The sequence below is a fragment of the Panthera onca genome, chromosome C2 (assembly GCF_046562875.1).
Source record: "Panthera onca isolate mPanOnc1 chromosome C2, mPanOnc1 haplotype 2, whole genome shotgun sequence".
In the NCBI taxonomy this organism is placed as follows: Eukaryota; Metazoa; Chordata; class Mammalia; order Carnivora; family Felidae; genus Panthera; species Panthera onca.
In genome coordinates, this window is record NC_138347.1 from 130023165 (window position 1) to 130045671 (window position 22507).

General features: G+C 38.8%; 1 long non-coding RNA gene and 1 pseudogene across 1 annotated transcript in view; both read right to left on the reverse strand.

Moving 5' to 3' along the window:
- The window catches only part of LOC144612786 (uncharacterized), a 222782-nt gene that overhangs the window by 146198 nt on the left and 54077 nt on the right, over positions 1 to 22507 (reverse strand). The gene's annotated exons all lie outside the window — the stretch shown is intronic.
- LOC132683096 (NADH dehydrogenase [ubiquinone] 1 beta subcomplex subunit 4 pseudogene) lies at positions 20561 to 21037 on the reverse strand (annotated as a pseudogene).

Below are 22507 nucleotides of genomic sequence, written 5' to 3' on the forward strand. Positions count from 1 at the left end.
CCATATAAGAAAATGTGTTGAGGAGGATTCTGAGATGTATTTGGGTTCAGTGGAGGCAAAGTCAGGTGGGTACTCTCTGGTCAATCATGTATAAGCATATGCTTTATAACCATGCAGCCTTATTCTAAAAAATAAATCACTACGATTACATAACAAAGGAAAACTGTAATTATATTTTATGATTTTATAGGATATCACATTCATATTCTAATAGCCAGTTATATTTTTCAAGCCAACTAACTAGAAAGAATATTCGAAGACTCTGGTACATGAGGGTCTCTAGACACTTTAACACAAAAATTCTAAACACGTATGAAAGATTAAAAACCTGCTTTGAGAGCCTCTTCTCTGCAGAACTCAACTGGGGAGTCACATCAGGCTAAAAAATGGTTCTGGGGCAGAGTCAAGCTTTGAGCTGTTAGGGAAAGGCTGCACTGAAACAAAACTGCATAATCTCTGGAAACCCAGTGTTAACTGGTATAAACCAACACTGTTTTTCCTGAAAGCTCTCACAAGAAAGAGCATTTTAAACCACTAATGTGGCTGTCTTCTCACCCCCTTTCCTGTCCCTGGTGGGGGAAAAATGTTTATTCTTCTTACATAATTTTGCTCTTCTTTATGTCACCAAATGGCTTGTGATAGTATTACATTTGACAGATCTCTTATTGAGAAGCTGCCAACAACCAAAATATAATTAACTTAGTCTTCCAGGATTATAAAAAAAAAAAAAAAAAGACCGTGGACCATGCACTATTTATTGGAAATAGTGTGCAACTGCTTATATCTCAATGAAATTTGCTGGGGTTGTAAAAAATTCTGCATCTCAAAGAACGCTTTGTGCAATAGAATCTTTTGCTGAAAGGAGTTGGGTCCTTAACTTTAAGAGAACAGAAGTAGGACAGGACTACACAGGGAATCAACAAGCATTCATGAAATGTCTACTTAGTCAAGCACATTGCTAAACTCTAAGGATATAAAGAAGAATAAAACCTAAGAGAATTGATAATCTAATAAAAAAAAAAAGGAGAGAGGACTCCATACAGCAACTCCTAGAGTGAGAAAAAGGACATTGATGTGTATATATATATATATGTGTGTGTGTGTGTATACATATGTATATGATGTATACACACACACACACATGCACACGCACACACAAACACACACATTATAGTAGTTCTCAAAGTTGTGGTCCCCAGACCAACAGAATCATCTGAGAGCTTACCAGAAAGGCCCTACATGAGACCTACTGAATCACAGACTCTGAGGGTGGGGCCTACCAATCACCTCCAAGTGCACACTGTCTGGAAACCACTGGATTAGCAAAAGAGATAACAATAAAGTATAATTTCTTGGGGAATCATTGCATTAGTTACTGGTATCTAACCAAGAAATAATAAACTTGGGCACTGGGGCCTTTTAGGAGGTTGTAACCTAGCACTATGAGGCAGGTTTGAGGTTGCAGTTGTGCTAACATCTAAGGCCATTGTGTTGCCCTCCAGCTTCAATTCTTGCTATACTCTGTGTTAGTTTACTATTGCTACTATAACAGACTGCTATAAATTTGGTGGCTTAAAACAACCCACGTGTATTATCTTTTTGTTCTAGAGATCCAAAGTCCAAATTCAGTCTCCCACTGGCCTGAAGTCAAGGTGTCAGGGCGCCTGGGTGGCTCAGTCTGTTAAGTGTCCGACTTTGGCTCAGGTCATGAGCTCATGGTTTGTGAGTTCAAGCCCTGCGTAAGGCTCTGTGCTGACAGCTCAGAGCCTGGAGCCTGCTTCAGATTCTGTGTCTCCTTCTCTCTTTGCCCCTCCCCCACTCACACTCTCTCTCTCCTTCAAAAATAAATAAACATTAAAAAAATTTTTTAAAGGTGTAGCAGGTAGAGTTCCTTTTGGAGGCTCTAGTGGAGAATCCATTCCCTTGCCTCTTCCAGCTGCGGGATGCCATTTGCATTGCTTGACTTATGGCCCTGCAATCATCTCAACCACTGCTTTCCTCATCACATCTCTCTGATTCTGCCCCTCATCCCTCTCTCTTGTAAGGACCCTTGCTGATTATATTGGCCCACTCAGATAATGCAGGATAATCTCTCTATTGCTAAATCTTTAATTTAATCACATTAGCAAATTCCCTTTTGCCACATAAGGTAGCATATTCACAGGTTTATGGGATCAGGACATGGATATCTTTGAAGGGTCATTATTTAGCCTCCCATAAATTCCCCTTCAGTGTTGCTGGGGAGAATAGGGAAGAGGAAGGAAAGAGATGTTGAGTAACAGAGTTTTTAGGAGGGTAGGGCTAATAAATGGGTCCAATTGTTAGGTTGTTTTAATTTGTTGGGCTATCATTCCTCTATATAAAAGCCCAGTCAAGTGCCCATGGTTGGGGTGTCCTAAAAGAAGGGCATCAATGAGGTTGGCAAGTCCCAGGACCCCCTGAGCAAGCCTGCTTATCCCTATGTTCATCTGTCTTCTAAACATCTCCACTTGAATAGACCCAGAACTGAACTCTTCATTCTTGTCCCCTGTCCTGCCACCCCACTCCAACCTGGCTTTCCTCCTTACATCCTTATCTCAGATAAATGCACATAACCTATTCACTTCATACAGAAATTTACATAACATCCTAGGCTTCTCTATCTTTAAGTTCCCCAATCCTCTAAGCAGACAATGACCTCTGTCAACCCCAACTCAAGGATAACTCTTCATTTTCAACCAGACATGGTACAGGGACTCACCATTCCTCACCTAGATTTTGCAAGAGCCTCTTAACTGGTTCCCATATCTTTAGGACCACCACCTTTATCACCACTACCACAGTAGTATTTCCAAAACACAAATCTGTCACCCATTTTCCTCTGCTGCTTAAAACTCCCTAGTGCCATTTTAAAGACAAACTCCTTAACAAGGTGTATAAAGCTTACTTGTTCAGTCTCATGTTTGCCATTTCCTCATATGACAAAACAAATTATTTACATATCCCAGAGTGCACCTTGATCCTTCACACCTTCTACCTTTTCACCAGACCCTTCTTTTTGCTGGAACATCCTCACTCAATTCTGTACTTGCCTGGAGTGACAACTATTTAAGTCTTCCTCTAAACATACTGCCCTGGCCTCTTCCTTCTGTCTTACCACCCATTATTCACCCCTGGAAGCATTTATTATCCTGAATTTTAATTAGTAATCTATAGTTTCTCGGACCACTAGACTGTGAGCTCTGTAAGTGTAAGGATTGAATTTTACTCGCATCTATACTCTCAGAGCCCAGTACAGTACAGGGCACACAGTAATTGTTCAATACATTCCCCAGTTGAATTGAGCTATTACATGACATTGGGGAATGCTAGCTAAGGAAACAAAAAAGGAATGGGAGTTAAGGAGGAAAATTAGGTTAGAGTTGCAGGTGCCCAGTAACTAGAACAGGCCAGAAATTTTTTAGGGTAGAGCCATCAGTACATATGCCTATAAGGACATAAACAACAGAAGAAAAGGGTTTTCAGTAATGTCAATTGCTCCTGAGGACCAAAGCCAGAAAAAAAGTATTTGGATTAGACAAACAAGAAAGGCCTTTCAAGAGAGAAGTTTCAAGTGGAATGTAGAAGATGCATAAGAGGGGAAAAGGTGAGGGAAAAATGGTCAACCAATGTTTCTCACTTACAAGGGGTCAACCAGTGTTTCTCATACTTAATATATATCACAATCTGATGAGACCTTGTTCAAAATGTATATTCCAAGGCTCTACTCCCAGAAATTCTGATTCAATCCAGCTGGAGGTGCAGGTCTAGGGATCTGCATTTTATTTATGTTTTTAATTTTTGTATTTATGTATGTATGTATGCATTTGAGAGAGTGGGGGAAATGCAGAGAGAGGGAGAGAGAGAGAGAGAGAAAGAAAGAGAGAACCCCAAGCAGGGTCCATGCTCAGTGCAGAGCCTGATGTGGAGCTTGAACTCACTAACCATAAGATCATGACCTGAGCAAAAATCAAGAGTTGGATGCTTCACCAACTGAGCCACCCAGACGCCCCAGGATTTGCATTTTAAAAAGCATTCTCATGCAGTTAGTCACTTTGAGAAATACTTAAATGTTGTAGTTAGATACTGAATATAAACTACATTTTGGGGGCTCCTGGGTGACTCAGTCAGTTAAGCGTCTGCCTTTGGCTCAGGTTATGATCTCTCATGGCTCATGGGTTCAAGCCCACATCGGGCTCTATGCTGAGAGCACAGAGCCTGCTTGGGATTCTCTCTCTCCTCTCTCTCCTCTCTCTCCTCTCTTCTCTCGTTGCTCCTATCCTGCTTGTGCTCTCTCTCTCAAGATAAACAAATAAACTTAAAAAACTTTAAACTACATTCTGGAGAATATCAAGATGAAAGAAAGGAATAATGTGGGTAGCATATAATTTGAAAGGTGTTAGATTAAAAATGTCAAGAGATGAGTATCAGTGAGATTCAACTACTAGGAGATGCACATGTACACAGACACACACACACACACACACACAATCCATAGGGTAAACAGAGGGAAGGTGGATATAAACAGGAATAGATCAAGACCAGTCTGGCATCAACAAACGTGAGCTAGAGCCCTGCAAGTCTGGACAGAAACCTGTGTCGGTTCTCATTGCCTCTGGTCCTAGTGGTGTGGGTGTCCTGCAGAAGCTGGAGCTTTCCTCATGAGCTCCGTACATACACCTGGCCCAGGAATCAGAGTGCAGAAGGAAGGTACAGGGGAAGGTAGAACAATTGCAGACCAAGCTGCTGCCTCACAGCCACTGGGTGAGTCAGTAGATAAATGACAACGTGTGTGAGCTACAACATGACTGCTGCTTCACTTCTACCCTCCAAATCTCCCACAAGAATCTCCCTATGGCCCACCCTAACTAGATATATACAAGAAAGGGAATTCTGGGGAATGTTACTCATCCTAGCCAAGTCAAAACATTACAAAACCACCACAAGGTGTGTGTGTGTGTGTGTGTGTGTGTGTGTGTGTGTGTGTGTGCAAGAAAAGACAAGGATCACCAGATGGAAAAGTTGAAGGGTCAATTAAGAGGGACAGTTGACAGAAAAATATCCCAACAAAAGAAGGAAGGAAACGGGCCTCAGTTTTGATGTTTGAAAGGAGGGACATTCTTTCCTTTAGCATAAATAGAAAGAAGCAGAGTAAAGAAGAGAAGGACAGGGGTGGAGTGGATGTGTAATTTGCATCAAAACACACTTGTTGGAAGAAAGGGAAATGAGACAGATCACTTGAGGCCACACTTAAGGGAAGGTGGCCTCTCTCAAAGACAAAAAACTAACTTATGTCACACATTTATTCTGAAGGTCCTCACAAAAGGAAACGTCCAAGAGCAACCAACTAAAAGATAATCTACAGTCTTCTCATTGTGAATATGGGATGGATTGATGCTCTTCCAAAACCCAAAATTGTGACATAATTTTAAAATATGGTTATTAAGCACCTGCTTGTTCATCACTATGAATTTAAGGACATTTACAGAGGTCACATCTTAGCATATGGTCTGCTTCTTCCTCGTTGAAGTTGTTGGCAGCAAAGCTGCTCACAGCTTGGTGTGCTGTGCTAGCACCAGCATGACAATTTAAGGAATGGCACGCTGTGCCAGCCAGTCCATCTGAGATTTCTGGCAGAGCGAGGCCCTAAGGGGAACTTGGTAGGAAGACAGAGTTGTTCTTTAAAACTTAAAATCACAAGTTAAGGATGTACCCAAATACATACAAAACCCTAACCTGAGTCTACCATGAATGAACAACCTAAACTACCTTCCGCTAGTTTATATTTTCAGTTTTACTTCTTCTTGGGGCAGTCAACCTTAGTTGACTTTCTTTGCAAAATAGAACAATTCCTCTTTATGTTAACTTTAATTCTTCTGGTTTCAATCTTCAAAGAAGCCCCCAGTTCTTAAAGGCAAGGTTTGATAAGTATTACCAGTTCAGACTATTCTTACTTGATTTTATGAACTTTAGGTCATGTCTCCATGGCCCTTCATTTTCTATACTAAAAATGTTTTAGTTTTCTCCTGTAACAGAATCCATGTGGAGAGAAGAATTAGACTTGAATTCCAGTTTTTCTACTTGCTTGGGTGAATTAATCTCTGAATCTGTTTCTTCTATAGATGTGGATACTAACAAATACCTCACGTAATAAGTATTATAAGGATTAAATAAAATAATACATGTCATAGTCAGGGTATAGACCAAATTGCTATAACAAAGAAACCCTGAAATATAGGGGCTTAAATAAGATAAAAATAGTTTTCTTATATAATATTCCAGAAGCAGTGGCTCATAGGTACCCCTGCATGCTCAAAATATGGATTCCATTTTTGAATGGGTCATCTCCCAGCCAGTGGTGTGGAGGAAAGATAATGGTGGCAGAGTGCTTTCTTTTAAGAAAGCTTCCTTTTAATCTGTGACCCAAAAACCATACACATCACTATTGTTTATATACCATCAGCCAGAATGCAGTCATGTGGCCACATCCAACAGCAAAGGAGGCTGGGAAATGTCATTTCTATTTAGATGGACATACACCCAGTTAAAATTGTGGGGGAAGTTGTTTATTATTAAAAGGAAGAAGGATAGAATGAACACTTTATATTAGCTACACTCTCACATAGATTACATATATAATCACAAAAATTACATAGATTGCTATTATGGTAAAAAAAATCACCTAACATCTTATTTCTTTTTTTTATTTTTAAAAAGTTTTATTTATTTATTTTGAGAGAGAGAGAGCATGTGCGAATGGGGGAGGGACAGAGAGGGAGAGAAAGAATACCAGGCTCTGCACTGACAGTGCATAGCCCAACATGGGACTCGAACTCATGAACCATGAGATCATGACTTAAGCCAAAATCAAGAGTCAGACATTTAACCTACTGAGCCACCTAGCCACCCCCTGGCATTTTATTTCTGGTCCCCCTTACCACTAATAAAGAATTCCACACAGCCAGCACCTCCAAGGACTAAAAGATGAGGGTTTTTTTTTAAGGCAGAGAATTATGTCTTATTCACCTCCACAGCTTCCAAGCCTAACATAGAAATATTCTTAATAAATGTTTATCAAAATAAATAATCACTCCAAGAGCCCTTATCTGGGTTAAACCCCTTTAGCAACATGTGGATTGCAGACTTTCCATTTTTAATGAGTAGTACTATATCATATATATGACACTGTTGGCTTTACATACCATATGACCCAATTGGTTACATGGTGAAGCACTTCAGTATATTCTTACTGTTTGATATTTTTGAGGAGAAAGGAGTAAAACTCTTTTAAAAAGACTCTCAAAGCATGCTCAGGTTCTCTCAAGTTGACTATTTAAATCAAACACATGAGGAACTTGTGAAGATGGCAGAGTAGGAGGATCCTAAGCTTCCCCCATCCTATGTTTACAACTAGATATCACTCACATCCATGTAAATAAACTAGAAAGGGACCCAAAGATTGTCAGAACAAACTCCACAACTAAATGTAGACAAGAAGCCACATCTAAGAGCATAGGAAGGGCAGAAATGGTGGTTGGGAGCTCCTTGCAGGAGGGAGGGAGCTGCAGGTGTAGAGAGGGGAAAGTATCAGGAAGCCCAAACTGGGAAGATGGATCCCCAAAATGTCTGGCCTTGAAAACCAGAGAGGCTGAATTTTTTGAGTCTGTATAAGCAGTGGGGACTTGGAGCCTGGAACTTTAAAAGTTAGCTGACTCAGCACAGGCAAGCTGGAGAGTAAGTGATAGCTGGGTCACTACCCTTAAAGTAACAACAGCCCACTGAGCGGCAACATAGAAGTGACAGTTTACAAAATGCCTGGGGCAAATAGGAGTGAGATCTATTTACACAAATTTCTGAGCATGTTGGGGGATTTCTCTGGGAACAAAAAACTGGCAAGCATCATTTTCCTCCCCTGCCCCCCCAGCATAGATCCACCTGTGGGGGTGGTGCTGCACAGACACTTACTACCTAACTCACTAGCAGTGCACCCCACTCAGGAGTTCTCATGAGGACTAGACCACTCTAAGTCTGCTGGCCTCAGTTCTGGGCACAGACCAAATTTTCTTAACTCAGCACATGGCCCTGCCCAGCCACCATAGGCACAGACACTGCACCACACAGTCACTGCATGACTCACCCCTGGGGGGTTACCACGCTTGGGGGATCCAATCTAGGACTAGTGGCTTAGTACAAATTTTGCTAACACCATTGCCCCATCTCTGAATCCTTCTGCAGTCATGCCCCTTTAGAGCTGGCCTGTGAGGGTCTCATTAACACCACAGAGACCAAGCACAGCCCACAACAGGTAGAGTCAAGGCAGACATCTGGACTGAAAGAAAAAGTGATTCAGACACAACAGCAAGATACAAACAACACACATAGGAGACTCCCCTGAAGTGCCAGGTTCTGGTAAACAGTGGACACTGCACTGTAGGTCACTATAAGACCTCTTCTTCATAAAGCCAAGAGCAGAAGATGTAGCTGACTTTCCTAATACAGAGAAATAGACACAGAGTGATACACAAAATGGGGAGATAGAGGAATATGTTCCAAATGAAAGAACAGGAGAAAAATCACAGTAGGAGATCTAAGTGAAACAGAAACAAGTAATGGGCCTGATAGAGAATTTAAAGTAAGGATCATAAAGACACTCACTAGACTTCAGAAAAGTGTGGAGGACATCAGTGAGAACCTAGATCAAGAGATAAAAACTAACACATCAGAGATGAAAAACTCAATAAATGAAACTAAGAATACAATATATGAAATAAATAGTAGGCTACGGGAAGCAGAGGAATGTATCAGTGACCTGGAGGACAGAGCAATGGAAAGCAATCAAACTGAACAGCTGAGAAATAAACAAATACTACATAATGAGAATAGACTTAGAGATTCAGTAACACTATCATGCATAATAACAGTCACATTATAGGGACCCCAGAAGTAGAAAAGAGAGAAAGGAGGCCATAAAATGTATTTAAAGAAATAATAGCTAAAAACTTCCTGAATCTGGGAGGGGAAACACAGATCCAGATTCAGGAGGCACAGAAATCTCCAAACAAATTCAACCCAAGGAGATCCACACCAAGACACAAAGGAATTAAAATGGCAAATAAATAAATAAATAAATAAATAAATAAATAAATAGTGATAAAGAAAGAATTTTAAAGTTTGCAAGAGAGGGGTGCCTGGGTGGCTCAGTCGGTTAAGCATCCGACTTCGGCTCAGGTCATGATCTCGCAGTCCATGAGTTCGAGCCCCACGTTGGGCTCTGTGCTGACAGCTCAGAGCCTGGAGCCTGTTTCAGATTCTGTGTCTCCCTCTTTCTCTCTCCTCCCCCACTCATGCTCTGTCTCTCTCTTCTCAAAAATAAATAAATGTTAAAAAAAATTTTTTAAAAGTTGCAAGAGAAAAGAAGACCATTTCATACAAAGGAAACCCCATAAGGCTATGAGCTAATTTTTCAGCAGAAACCTTGTAGGCCAGAAGGGGTTGGCATGATGTATTCAAAGTGCAGAAAGGGAAAAATCTGCAGCCAAGAATACTCTGTCCAGCAAGGCTATCATTCAGAATAGAAGGGGAGGTAAAGAGTTTCCCAGATAAACAAAAGTTAAAAGAATTCATGACCACTAACCCAGCCCTACAAGCAGTGTTAAGGGGGACTCTGTGAGTAGAAACAAAAACCACAAGTAAGAGTAAAAAAAACAAAACCAAGAAGCACACACACAAAAAAGATGTATCTATAAAAATCAGTCAAGAGAAGCACAAAATAAAAAGATTTAAAATATGATACCAAAATGTGGAGGGGAGAGGAGGAAAGAATGAGTTCAAAATTAGGCAACCATCAGCTTACTAATGACTGCTATAAGCAGAATATAGTATATATAAACTGAATGATAACCACAAATTAAAAAAAACAGTAATAGATATGCAAAAAATAGAGTAAGGAATCTGAGTATATCATTAAAGAAAACCAGCAAACAATAAAAGAAAGAAAGAGAAGGAAGGATCAGAGAAAAACTATAAAAACAACTACAAAATAAGTAACAAAATGGCAATAAATACATTTATATCAATAATTACTTTGAATGCAAATGGACTAAATGCTCCAGTCAAAAGACATAGTGTGACAGAGTGGATAAAACAAAACAAAACAAAACAAAAAAATGCCATCTATATTCTGCCTACAAGGAAGTCATTTCAGACCTAAAGACATCTGCAGATTGAAAGTGAGGGGATGGAGAAATGTTTATCATGCTTATGGATGTCAAAAGAAAGCCAGAGTGGCAATATTTATATTGGACAAAATGGACTTTAAAACAAAGTCTGTAAAAAAAGACAAAGAATGACACTATATAATAATGAAGGGGACAACATAACAGGGGATATAACAATTGTAAATATATATGTACCCGATATGAGAGCACCGAAGTACATGAAACAGTTAATAACAAACATAAAGGAATGCATTTGTTGTGATGAGCACTGGGTGATGTAAGGAATTGATAAATCTCTATATTGTACACCTGAAATTAATGCTACACTGTATGCTAACTACACTAGAATTAAAATTTTTTTTAAATTTAAAATGTGGTATATCAAATAAACAAATAAATATCAAACGTGATACCATTGACTTAAAAAATGCTTATCATCCATTTTCTTGGCAGTCAGAGAAAACTAGTGCAGAAGTAGCCATTGGGAACCATAGCCTGGTACGCTATGTGGTATATATTTTGTACACCATATTTCTTTGTAATTAGTCCCAGAATGAGACTGTTTTGCCTGAGGTTGGGCAAACCAAGTGAAAGTTTTCACACTCTCTCACATCTCATATTCTCCAACTTATCTATGGTTGCATAAGGTGAATAGTCAAGGAAAAACTGACTTAACAGCCAACAGTTCTTCAGCCAACAGCTGAAGAAGAGAAAGGAATGTAACAGATTGGGTATCTATCCTGTGTCTGACACTGTGCTAAAGTCATTTAAACACATTATCTAATTTAGTTCTGATAACCCTAAATGAGATAGGCATTGTTATAGGAAACTTCTTTTAGGGTCAAAGAAGTTGAATAACTTATAAAAGATCACTGTTGCACCTTGGTCCCCAGAAAGCAGACTCTGAGATGAAGATTTGTGTTCAGAGAATTTGTATTCTGAAGATCAATACCTGGAGGAGAAGGGAAGAAAGCAGCGTTGGGCAGAAAGAGGAGTTGGGCTTCAATAGAGTCTCAGGGAGGCCTCAGCTAATCCCATAGGGAGTTCTAGAGCTGTAATGGCCCTTAACAGTTGTCCTAAGTTGGGATGTGTGGGTCAGGATTTTACACGTCCATGAAAACCAGTTGGACACAATCTACAGCACTAGCAGCAGCTGAGGAAAATAAATTCTTCAGTCCCGAATAGAGATCCGAGCAACACATGACAGCATCTGCTACAGTCAACCAACCTGGAAGTAACAAAAGCCAGAATGTGAATATAGCTCTGAAACCAAAGCCCATGCACTCTTCCACTGCACTTGCCCCAATAGGCAGTCAGCTGGTTGGGTATCTATATGTTTTACCATTTTACAAAATTTATAAAGGAAAATAATTTATAGCTGGTTCTGGATATATAGCCTTGGTGTCTTGAGATTATGAGAATTTTCCATATTTTATGTAGATAATTCAACCTTAGTTCTATTATTATTTTTTATGATTAACACTTCTTCTAAGGTTATCCACAAAAATTTCCTTACATCTTAAGTAGATTCAACCAAAACACTAAGTATGGTAAAAACTTAAAACATATTCTATCTAGGTGAATTCGTTAGGTAACTTCCAAATGCTTCATCATAGAATTCTCTTAGAATTCAGGAATAATTGAGTGACACAAATTGAGCATAATTTGTGTCAGATGTGTGGCATTCATTTTTAAATATATTTGATCACCTAAGGTTAAGGATGGATATTGATTCAGAACTCCCAGGGGAAAAAGATATACAAAAAACTCAGAAAGCCTTAATGAAATTCATAAGCCTCTCACTTTGATATGAAAGTCTGAAAAGTATAGGTACAATTTATCAGCCATATTTTTCAATTTGACAGTTACATGACTGAGGCTAAGTAAAACCCATGGCAGATATAGCATTCACCCTGGTGCACCTGGGTGGCTCAGTCAGTTGAGCCTCCGACTTCAGCTCAGGTCATGATCTCACAGTTCATGGGTTTGAGCCCCGCATCAGGCTCTGCTGACAGCTCAGAGCCTGGAGCCTGCTTCGGATTCTGTGTCTCCCTCTCTCTCCGCCTCTTCCCTGCTTGCACTCTGTCTCTCTCTCTCTCATAAATAAATATTTTGAAAAATTAACAAAAAATATATAGCATTCATCCATTCAACAAATATTTCCAGAGGACTTATGGTATGCAAGGATCAGCATTATATACTCTAAGCACCCTGGCCATGACTTAGCTCTTCCAGAGAAATCTGATCGGCTTTCTAGCTGAGTGATCAGAGTGATCATCTTCTTGCTGCCTTGTTTTAGAAGAAACAGCCACTCTATGTAACAAATGAAACCAAATATCCTTGTCAAATATTTTCCTTTATATATATGTGTTCTTATATATAAGCACACACATATATAAGCACATATATAAACCTAATGTGCAATAGTAATCTTTTATAAGTTATTTAACTTCTTTGACCTTAAAATAAGTTTCCTATAACTATAACCTTAAAAGAAGTTTCCTATAACTGTGAATAACTACAGTTACACACACACACACACACACACACACACACACACACACACACACAGAATACAAAATATCTGGACAGTATGAAGTTCTGGAATGTACGTTTAAGGAAATTTAAAAAATGGACATTTTTGTTATTTTCTCCATTTCAAGCCACAAGAGAAAGAGCAAGTTAGGTATTCCAAGTTGTACACTAAAAAAAGTTAAGGATAAGGATTAAGTCTATCTGGAAAAAATTTTCATTTGTATATGGCATTATTTTATAATTTAGGCCTTTCCTCCACCATATTATCCTTTTCCCAGGCACTGAAATGTTCTCTTGCCTCTAGTGTGGTTCCGGAACCAGCAGACATCAGCATCACTTGGGAACTTGTTAGAAATGCAAATTATTGGATCCCTCCTCAGATCTACTAAATGAGAAACTTTGGAAGTAGTCCAACAACCTGTGTATTAATAAACCCTCCAGGTGATTCTGATACATGCTTGTTTCAGAGCCATGGTTGTAAGATTATACATTAAACTGTGTTTTTAATTTCCACTCAATAGATGTTTATTTGGGGTCATGTAATAAGTGCTATACATTTTTCAGCCTTTGTTAATGGCACTTGTGCATCGTGTACAGTGATATATATATATATATATATATATATATATATATATATATATATATATATTTACATGACATTATGTATTATGTATGCTGGACACAACTGTGTTTTACAAGCTCCCCCAGGAGATTCTGCATGCTCAAATCTGAGAGCACTGCTCTAACTCATTATCCATTAGTCTTACCCTAAAAAGAAACTTGTATGATCCATAGCAATAAATATAAATGTTGCATTTGTCTTTAAAGAACAAGAGGCAAAGATCTAAGAATTCTTGGCAGCACAGAGCATCTTTTTGCATTTCCAAGCAATACAGTGCATCAGCCAGAGTAGCAAATTCTGCATAAAAACACTTGGGTTTGAGTTTCTGTTCTTTTACCTCTTGGCTGTAGCTTCTTAGGAAATCACTGAACATTCAAAATGATTTGTTTCCTCGTCTATAAAAGGAGGTCCTTCCCTTGTGGATCTTTACAATGACTTCTACCTCTTTAAGTTCTGTGATTCAAAGCATCTCAGTCAATATGTATATTGTTATCATTTTGGAAATACCCATATTACCACTTTTTCCATTCATTCTATTACTCAAAAGCATATCAAGACTGTATTATAACTCAATAATTAGAATATAACCCAATTAAAAAGTAAGCAAAGGATCTGAATAGATATTCCTCTAAAGAAGATATACACATGGCAAATAAGCACACAAAAAGATGCCATCAGTCAAATGCAACTCAAAACCACAATGATACTACTTCACACCATTAGAATGGCTATAATAAAAATGACTGATAATAACAAGTGTTGGTGAAAAGGTAGAGAAATCAGAACCCTGATACACTGCTGGTGGGAATGCAAAATAGCGCAGCTGTTTTGAAAAACAGTTTGGTGGTTCTTCAAAATGTTAAACATCGACTTCCCGTGTGACCCAGCAATTCTACTCTTAGATATATACCAAGAGAATTGAAAACATAGGTCTATGCAAAAAGCTATGTACAGATGTTCACAAATCATCACAGCATTATGCATAATAGCCAAAAAAAGTAGAAACAACCCAAACATTTACCAATGATGAATGGATAAAGCGTGGTATATCCACATACTGAAATATTCTTCAACAATAAAAAGCAATTAAGTATGAATACATGTTATAATATGGATGAACCTCAAAACATTAAACTAATTGAAAGAAGATAGTCACAAAAGACTACATAGTGTATGATTTCTTTCATTTGAAATGTTCAGGATAGGCATATCCATAAAAATCCATGGAAAGAGAAAATGGATTCATAGATACCTAGAGCTGGAAAGACTGAAGGGAAGTGGGAGCATGGGGGTGGGGTGGGGGGGGCAGTAGGGACTGTTAAAGGGGAAACAGCTTCTTTGCGGATGATGCAAATGTTCTGAAATTGATTGTGGTGATGTTTGCACAGCTCCATGAATAAACTGAAAACAATGAGTTGTGCACTTTAAATGAGTGGATTGTATGATATATGAATTATATCTCAATAAACTTGTTAAAAAAAGTAAAAGCATATCAGAACCTCCTCTCCTTCTCCATTTCTCCCCCAGTCATAACAGATGACAATCAATGAGATACTAAACTAATGCATTTATGACTATGGTAGTCTGGAATGGAGTGCCACCCTACTGTATCTCATTCATTATTTTAATATTCAAGAAGTTTGGATGCAGTGTAGATTGGCCAACACACGATTCTATGTTACCTTAAAAAATTTTTTTAATGTTTATTTATTTTTGAGAGAGAGAGAGACAGAGTGCAAGTGGGGGAGGGGCAGAGAGAGAGAGGGAGACACAGAATCTGAAGCAGGCTCCAGGCTCTGAGCTCTCAGCACAGAGCCCGACGCGAGGCTGGAACTCACAAGCCGTGAGATCGTCACCTGAGCTGAAGTTGGATGCTTAACTGAATGAGTCACCCAGAAGCCTCCACAATTCTTTGTTACTTTTGTTCAAACCCAAATGCCTAACAAAAAGCATTTACCAAGATGAATGCTAGAAGCTGCTCTTTTTATTATTATTATTATTATTATTATTATTATTATCATATTGGAAATGACCACCACAAACTAATGACATGCTTTGAATTGGGCACAAACAGGATATCCAGAGAATGAGCAAACATTTCTCAATTCTTTCTTTAGTCCTTGAATTCATTCATTCGTTCATTCATTCATTCAGTGTGAATTCTCAAAGTGAATGTGAGGGGTTTGTATAAAGGAAACTTTATCTCTTCTGAAGCTCACTAGCTTTTTAAGTCACAGACACATACAAATGGTGCTTTGAAAACTTTTGCTAAATTATACACATGAACATAACAATCTAGGAAGCAAGCTCCCAAAAACCTGCAATGATGAGGCTAGTTACAAACATAAATTGGGCCTTACAGAGCATGCTGAATAGGTGATTATTTCCTACCTGTTCTATTTCCTCAAGTTCAAGGTAGACCAAAAGACATTCCTTGTATAAGTCTCCATGACTAATTTTTCCTTAATCAAATCAGGACTGCAAATGTCCTTTTCTAATAGCACAGGATCAGAGAACATGATTTTCATTATAGAAAGGACTGTGTATACAAGAGGATATTTTAGAAATCTGGGCCAAATGGTATTTTAAGACATTAAGAGCTAGTAAGAATTTGTGTTATGTTTAACTGCATGTTACAGTAAAACAAAATCTTTAAGATGTAGGAATATAAATAGTTGATTGCTGCTAGTTAATTATGGCTTAGGCTATCAGACTGATTTTAAAAATCACATCTTTAGAAACTGCTTTTTCTATGATTGTTAGCATTTTGAGGGAATGAAGGGCTACTTTAAGAAGCTGAAACATATAGATCTTATTCTCATGAAAATGTAAGTGGGCATACATTTTTGCATACAGCTTCATGAGCATACCCCAGGGCAGTTCCACAGATAGCAGTTTAAGATTCCAAGAAAACTTGGAAGAAGAAAAAAAACAAACTAAAGATACCATGACACACCCATGGCTGTCCTGAAAAAAAGTCTGACAACACCAAATGGCAGCAAGGATATGGAAAAACTATAATTCTCATACACTTTGGGAAATTATTTGGCAGTTTCTTAAAAAGTTACACATGCATCTGTACTGTGACCAGCAATGTCACTCTGACGTATTTGCCCAAAAGAAGTGAAAACATGTGTCTGCTCAAGGTCTTGTATAAGACTTTCCTTAGCCTTATTCTTAACAGCCAAAATCTAGAAACAATTCAAATGGCCATTAATAGGAATATAAATAAATTGTGGCATATTTATACAATGGAATTCTATGCAGAAAACAATAAAATAATGTGCTACTTACATCTGCCATAATATATAGCTAAATTTCAAAAACATTATGCTGAATGGAAGAAGCCAAGCACAAGAAAGTATGAAGTTCTACAACAGGCGAAATGAACATACTTCAGTAGAAATCAGAACAATAGCTGCCTCTGAAATCAGAAGCAATAGCTGCTTCTAGATAGACTAGAAGAAGCCTCATGGGATTTTTCTGGCATGTTAGAAATTTTCTACGTCTTGATAGAAGTATGGATTACACAGGTGTATCCACTTGTCAAAATTCGTTGAACTGTGTACTTAATATCTATGTGTTTTGCTTTTTATAAAATATGTCAATAAAACATTTTGTAGCAAACAGATAAATTGGAAATCTATACGTATCAGTATAGTAAGAGAATTTAGATTTTTACCTATATATTCAAGCAAGTATTAATATAATTACTGGAAGAGATGGAGTTGCTTCTTTAAATTGTATAGACATTACATATGAATGTGAAGCTGTAGATAGAAAGGATGACACCTCTAGAAGAAATATGACTTTGTACTTTTATACGGCCTATTTAGCATTTTTCCTACATCTTTTGTTTGAGTCTCATGGAAACTCTGTGAGAAGGAATTATGATTGCTACCCCCTTATTGTGCAGATGAGGAAACTGAGGGTTCCACCAAGGCCACAGAGTCCATTTGTGGCAGAGCTAAGACCAGAACCCTTATTTTCCTCTTTTTTTTTAAGTTTATTAATTTATTTTTGGAGAGAGACAGAGACAGCTCGAGTGTGGGAGGGGCAGAGAGAGAGGGGGAGAGAGAATCCCAAGCAGGCTCCTCACTACCATTGCAGAGCCCCACACAGGGCTCGGACTCACGAAGCTGTGAGATCATGACCTGAGATGAAATCGAGCCAGACGCTTCACTGACTGAGCCACCCAGGTGCCCTAGAACCCTTATTTTCTAAAGGAAGTTTAGTGCTTATTTTACCTCTATTCCTTTAGAGAAAGGAAAATTACAATAGCCAGAGAAACACATAAGATTAGATTCCAGGACATGAATTTTATTTAGTGAATTAAAAATCCAAAGTATCTGATACACACCCTTTAGAGCCTCTAGAGCCCTCCTGTATTTAGGTCTCAATAGTACTTTGCTCACTGGAAAAGCATGGCTGGACCATACCAACAACACTCTGGGTTAGTTTGAGCTTCTCTGTTACTCAGCATCAAGCTTCAGTAGTAATTTTAAGGATACATGTAATTAAGAGCATGGGCAAAGCCAGGAGAGGTCCAGGACATGGATGGTAGCTGCCCAGATCCTTTTGTCCTGCATCAGACATGTACTCTCTAGCCCAGAGCAATAATAGGGCCTCCAAAGAGATTTGTGGATTACCTCACACAGCAAGGAGATTTTAGGTTATGAATCATCTCCATTTGATACCCAGATCATTATGTGACTGACATGAAATCCACCAAGGAGCCATGCCAATCCATAGACTCTAAATTAGTTTACCATAAGCAATCCTAATCCACAGTCGTTCCTGCTTAAAGCATTCCATATGTGGATACTCTCCTCCTAGTCAATCTCAATTTATTTACCAGGAAGCCAATTATCAGCATGTTTATCAGGAGATTACATCAGATCACTTGCTTTCTTTGTCTCCCAAAAATGTCCTCCTGGTAGCAGGAGAGAAATTAATTGTAGGCCAGCTGATTAATTTTCTCCTCCTCAGGACTGAAATCCAAGTGCTACCTCATGGACCACAATCTAACCCTCCACACCTTAGTTCTCTGATTCTCTAACTATTAGGAGGCTTCTTATGAGCAAACTGGAGGGCATGGAGCTACTGAGGCACCTCTGAGCAGAGCCATCTCAAGGACCAGGTAATTGGGTCATGATGGTGGCAGTGATTTAGGGAATAGTGTGAAGAGGGAAAAAGTGCCACCTAAACAAAGAAATTAAATATTGGGGTCCATTTATTGAAGGCTCACTACTACAAGGTTAGAAGGGAGTATCACCTTGGGACACCTGGGTGGCTCAGTCGGTTAAGCGTCCGACTTCAGCTCAGGTCATGATCTCACACCCTGTGAGTTCAAGCCCCGAGTCGGGCTCTGTGCTGACAGAGCCTGGAGCCTGTTTCAGATTCTGTGTCTCCCTCTCTCCCTGCCCCTCCCCTGCTCATGCTCTGCCTCTCTCTGTCTCAAAAATAAATTAAAACATGTAAAAAATGTTTTTAAATTAAAAAAAGAAGGGAGTATTACCTTGATTTTACTGATGTAGAGCTGAGGCTCAGAGAGGTTAACTAACTTGCCCAAGGTCACACAACAAGTGGGGGACAAAATCAAGATTTAAACACAAAATAGTTTGAGACCAAATTTCAACCTCAAAGTGCTCCCCATCCCCTTCTTCACCGTGCTTATGATGCTAGAGCTTGCAATCTGCAAACCACATTTTGGTTTTTCCAGCTGCTCATTGCTAGGCATTGCCACCAGGGACACTAGAGGAAGACTGCAAGGCTGATGGAGAGAGAAGGGATATGCTTTCTCCTGTTTACTTCCTGTTCCTAAAAGCGTCACACCAGAAATGCCTCTTCACCTCAACATTAGCAGGGTCCTCCTAGAGTAGCAGCTAAATCCAGTTTTTAGTTTCTCAGATGCTTGTAAAACCAGCCTCAGAAACCCCTGCAACGGCCAGCTCCTCCTCAAAGCTCTGAGTCCCAGACCCCAGGACCATTTTCTGAGTTTCCAAGTTTTAATAATTCTAACCTCTTCTATCTCTTCCCTCAAACCTAAGGGTGGTAGCTGCATCCTGCAATTGCTACATCTCTGATATCTCTGTATTCTCTTTTTGCTCTTTTCAATTATGCAGCTAACAATCCTTTAAATTCCCTCAGCTCAAATACCTAGTATGATGTCTATCATCTACCATACATTCTTGCTCTCCACTGCCCATTCATGTCTGCCATTTGTCTCCATATGGCAAAGTGGGTAGGAGTGTCCCTCTCGCTTACACATATCCTGCTTATGTTAGCTTTAACTTTAGTGGGGATGTAAGGGTCCTAGGAAGGAAACTGAAGTTTATGTAACTAGTGCCCTCTACACCTTTTCAGTCAAGTCCAAGCCAATGAGTATGCTTAATTTGATATATATTATTTTTTACTCCTTTACTGAAGTATAATTTATGGACGATGAACTGCATCCCTTCAAGAGGTACAATTTGCATTTTGAGACATGTATCCGTCTGGAAACCATTGGCACTTCAAGATACAGAACATTTCCTTCCCCTACCCAAGTTTTCCCCATCTCCCTTTTCAGTCAGTCCCTCCCTCTACCCAGACAATCAACCAACCAATTTGCTTCTGTTGCTATAAATTCATTTTCATTTTCTAGGAGTTTATATCAATGTAATCATATAATATGTAGTCTTTTTTCTCTGGCTTCTTTCATTCAATGTAATGATTTTGAGATTTATCCATGTTGTTGCATTTATCATTCAATTCTTTTTATTGCTGAAAAAAGCCGGTTGTATGAATGTACTATAGTTTGTTCATTCATTCAAATGTTGATTAACATTTGGGTAATTTCCAGTTTGGGGTTATCATGACTAAAGCCACTATGAATATTTATGTATAAATCTCTCTGTGGTAAATACCTAGGAGGGAAGATGTTACTTTTAAATTTAGGTGTAACATACAAAAAATGCACAAATCATAAATATACATATTGATCATTGCTTATATTCATATGCACCTGTGCAACACCATACAGATTAAGATTTAGAACATTTTTAATACTTAGAAGGTGCCCCTTCCTAGTCAGCAGACTCCTGCAGAGATCGTCACTATTCTTTTTTTTTTTAATGATTAATAGAAGATTTATTTAAACATAATACATAGAGTCATCATTGCCAGACTTAATATGAAATGTTAAATGTTCGATCCAATTTTCTTTCCTGGATCAGTTTTTCTTTCCTATCTCTGTCAGTTTTGAAAACATAATACCAGAAGAAGAGGGGCCCAATTCCAAACAGAGCTCCTAAGAATAAGGTCTTGGGAGTAGGTCTGTAATTCGGATAGATATTTGCTGATCTTGCATAGGTCCCACGAGTCAAGGCAGGATCTTCGATGAGCCCTCAGCGGCTGGGGTCATTGTATTGAAGCAGGTACTCCCGTTTAAGTCGGGTTCTTGTGGTCAAACGCTTGGCTTGCGCCTTCCAGAGATGTTGTATTCGGCTGGGTCGAGGGTGGAGGATAGGGTGGCCAGGCGCGATGGCTGGTACTTGGGGAACGACATCTTGGCAATCCAGCACACAAGTGCCGATCATCACTATTCTGACTTCTGCCTCCATTGATTAGTTTTGCTTGTTTTGGGACATCATATAAAGGGAATTATAAAGTGTATATGCACCCTTTTGCGTCTGGCTTCTCTTGCTCAACAACTTTCTATGAGATTCACTCATGGTGTTCTGCGGGATTGGAGTCCATTCTTTTTATTGTAGTGCCATTGCATTGTATAAATTGTGTACATTGCATTGTATAAATACACCACATTTACTTATCCATTCCCTTGTTGATGGACATAAGAGTTGTTCCCAGGTTTCTTTTCTTACAGCTACTATGGACATTCTTGCCCATGACTTTGGTGAACATATAATCTCATTTTTCTTGACCCAGTATTGGAATTATGGGCCCACATAAAGGCCATGTTTAGCTTTTCACAGTGGTTTTATCTATTTACATACCTACCACCAATGTATGGCAATTCCAATTACTTCATATCCTCATCAATACTTAGTATTGAAGGTCTTTTTAATTTTAGTCATTCTGGGAGATGTGCTGTGTGATCTCATTTTGGTTTTAATTTATATTTCCCTGATGAAAAATTATGTTGGGAACTTTTCATACACTTAATGGTCATTTGAATATACTCTTTGGTGAAGTATCTGTTCAAGGTTTTTTCCATTTTTAATTACATTGTCTTTTTATTATTGATTTGTAGGATTTTTTACATGTGCTGAATATAAATCTTTTGAAATATCTCCTTCTTGTCTGTGGCTTGCATTCTCACTTTTCAGTGTTTTTGATGAATATAATTTTTCTTATTTTAATGAAGTCTAATTTATCAACCATAGCTTTTATGATAATTGCTATTTGTATCTTTACAAAATCTTTGCCTAACCCAAGGTTATTTAATACTAATTTAAGATAATTTACTTATGTGAAATTTCAGGGTTTCAGGAGCCAGGGTTTACATTTTGCGTAATGAATTTTAAATTTTGTGCCCTAGTAGACAGTACTGACATTCATGAGAGAGTGAGGGGGAGTCTCACAAAATAAGGAATAAGGATAGAGACAGAGTTCAAAAGAGAAGGAAAGGTATGAAGGGAGAAGGAGATGAGTGAAAAGACATGATGGAAAGAAACAGGAGGGAAAGAGAAAGAGGGTGAGGAAAACAAGGGACACCTCCCCAGCCTGAGCAAGGAGTGCTTTCAGGAATCTGAGGACTCAGGCCAGGAAGGGAAAAGCCAAGTAGGCAGACCAAAAGTCCCTCCTCCCGTCCTCCCAAGCCTCCCTTCCCTCTCTGTGCTCAGGCCAGCAAGCACTTACCCTTGAAAAGCATTTTTTTAAAGCACTGCCTGCAGGGCACCTGGGTAGCTCAATCCATTAAGCATCCAACTCAATTTCGGCTCATGTCATGATCTCATGGTTTGTGAGTTCAAGCCCTGTATTAGGCTCTGCACTGACTACAGAGCCTGCTTGGGATTCTGTCTCTCTCTCTCTCTCTCTCTCTCTCAAAAAAAAAAAAAAAAAAAAAAATTTTAAAACATTGGCTGATTTTATTATAAGAAATCTTTATTTC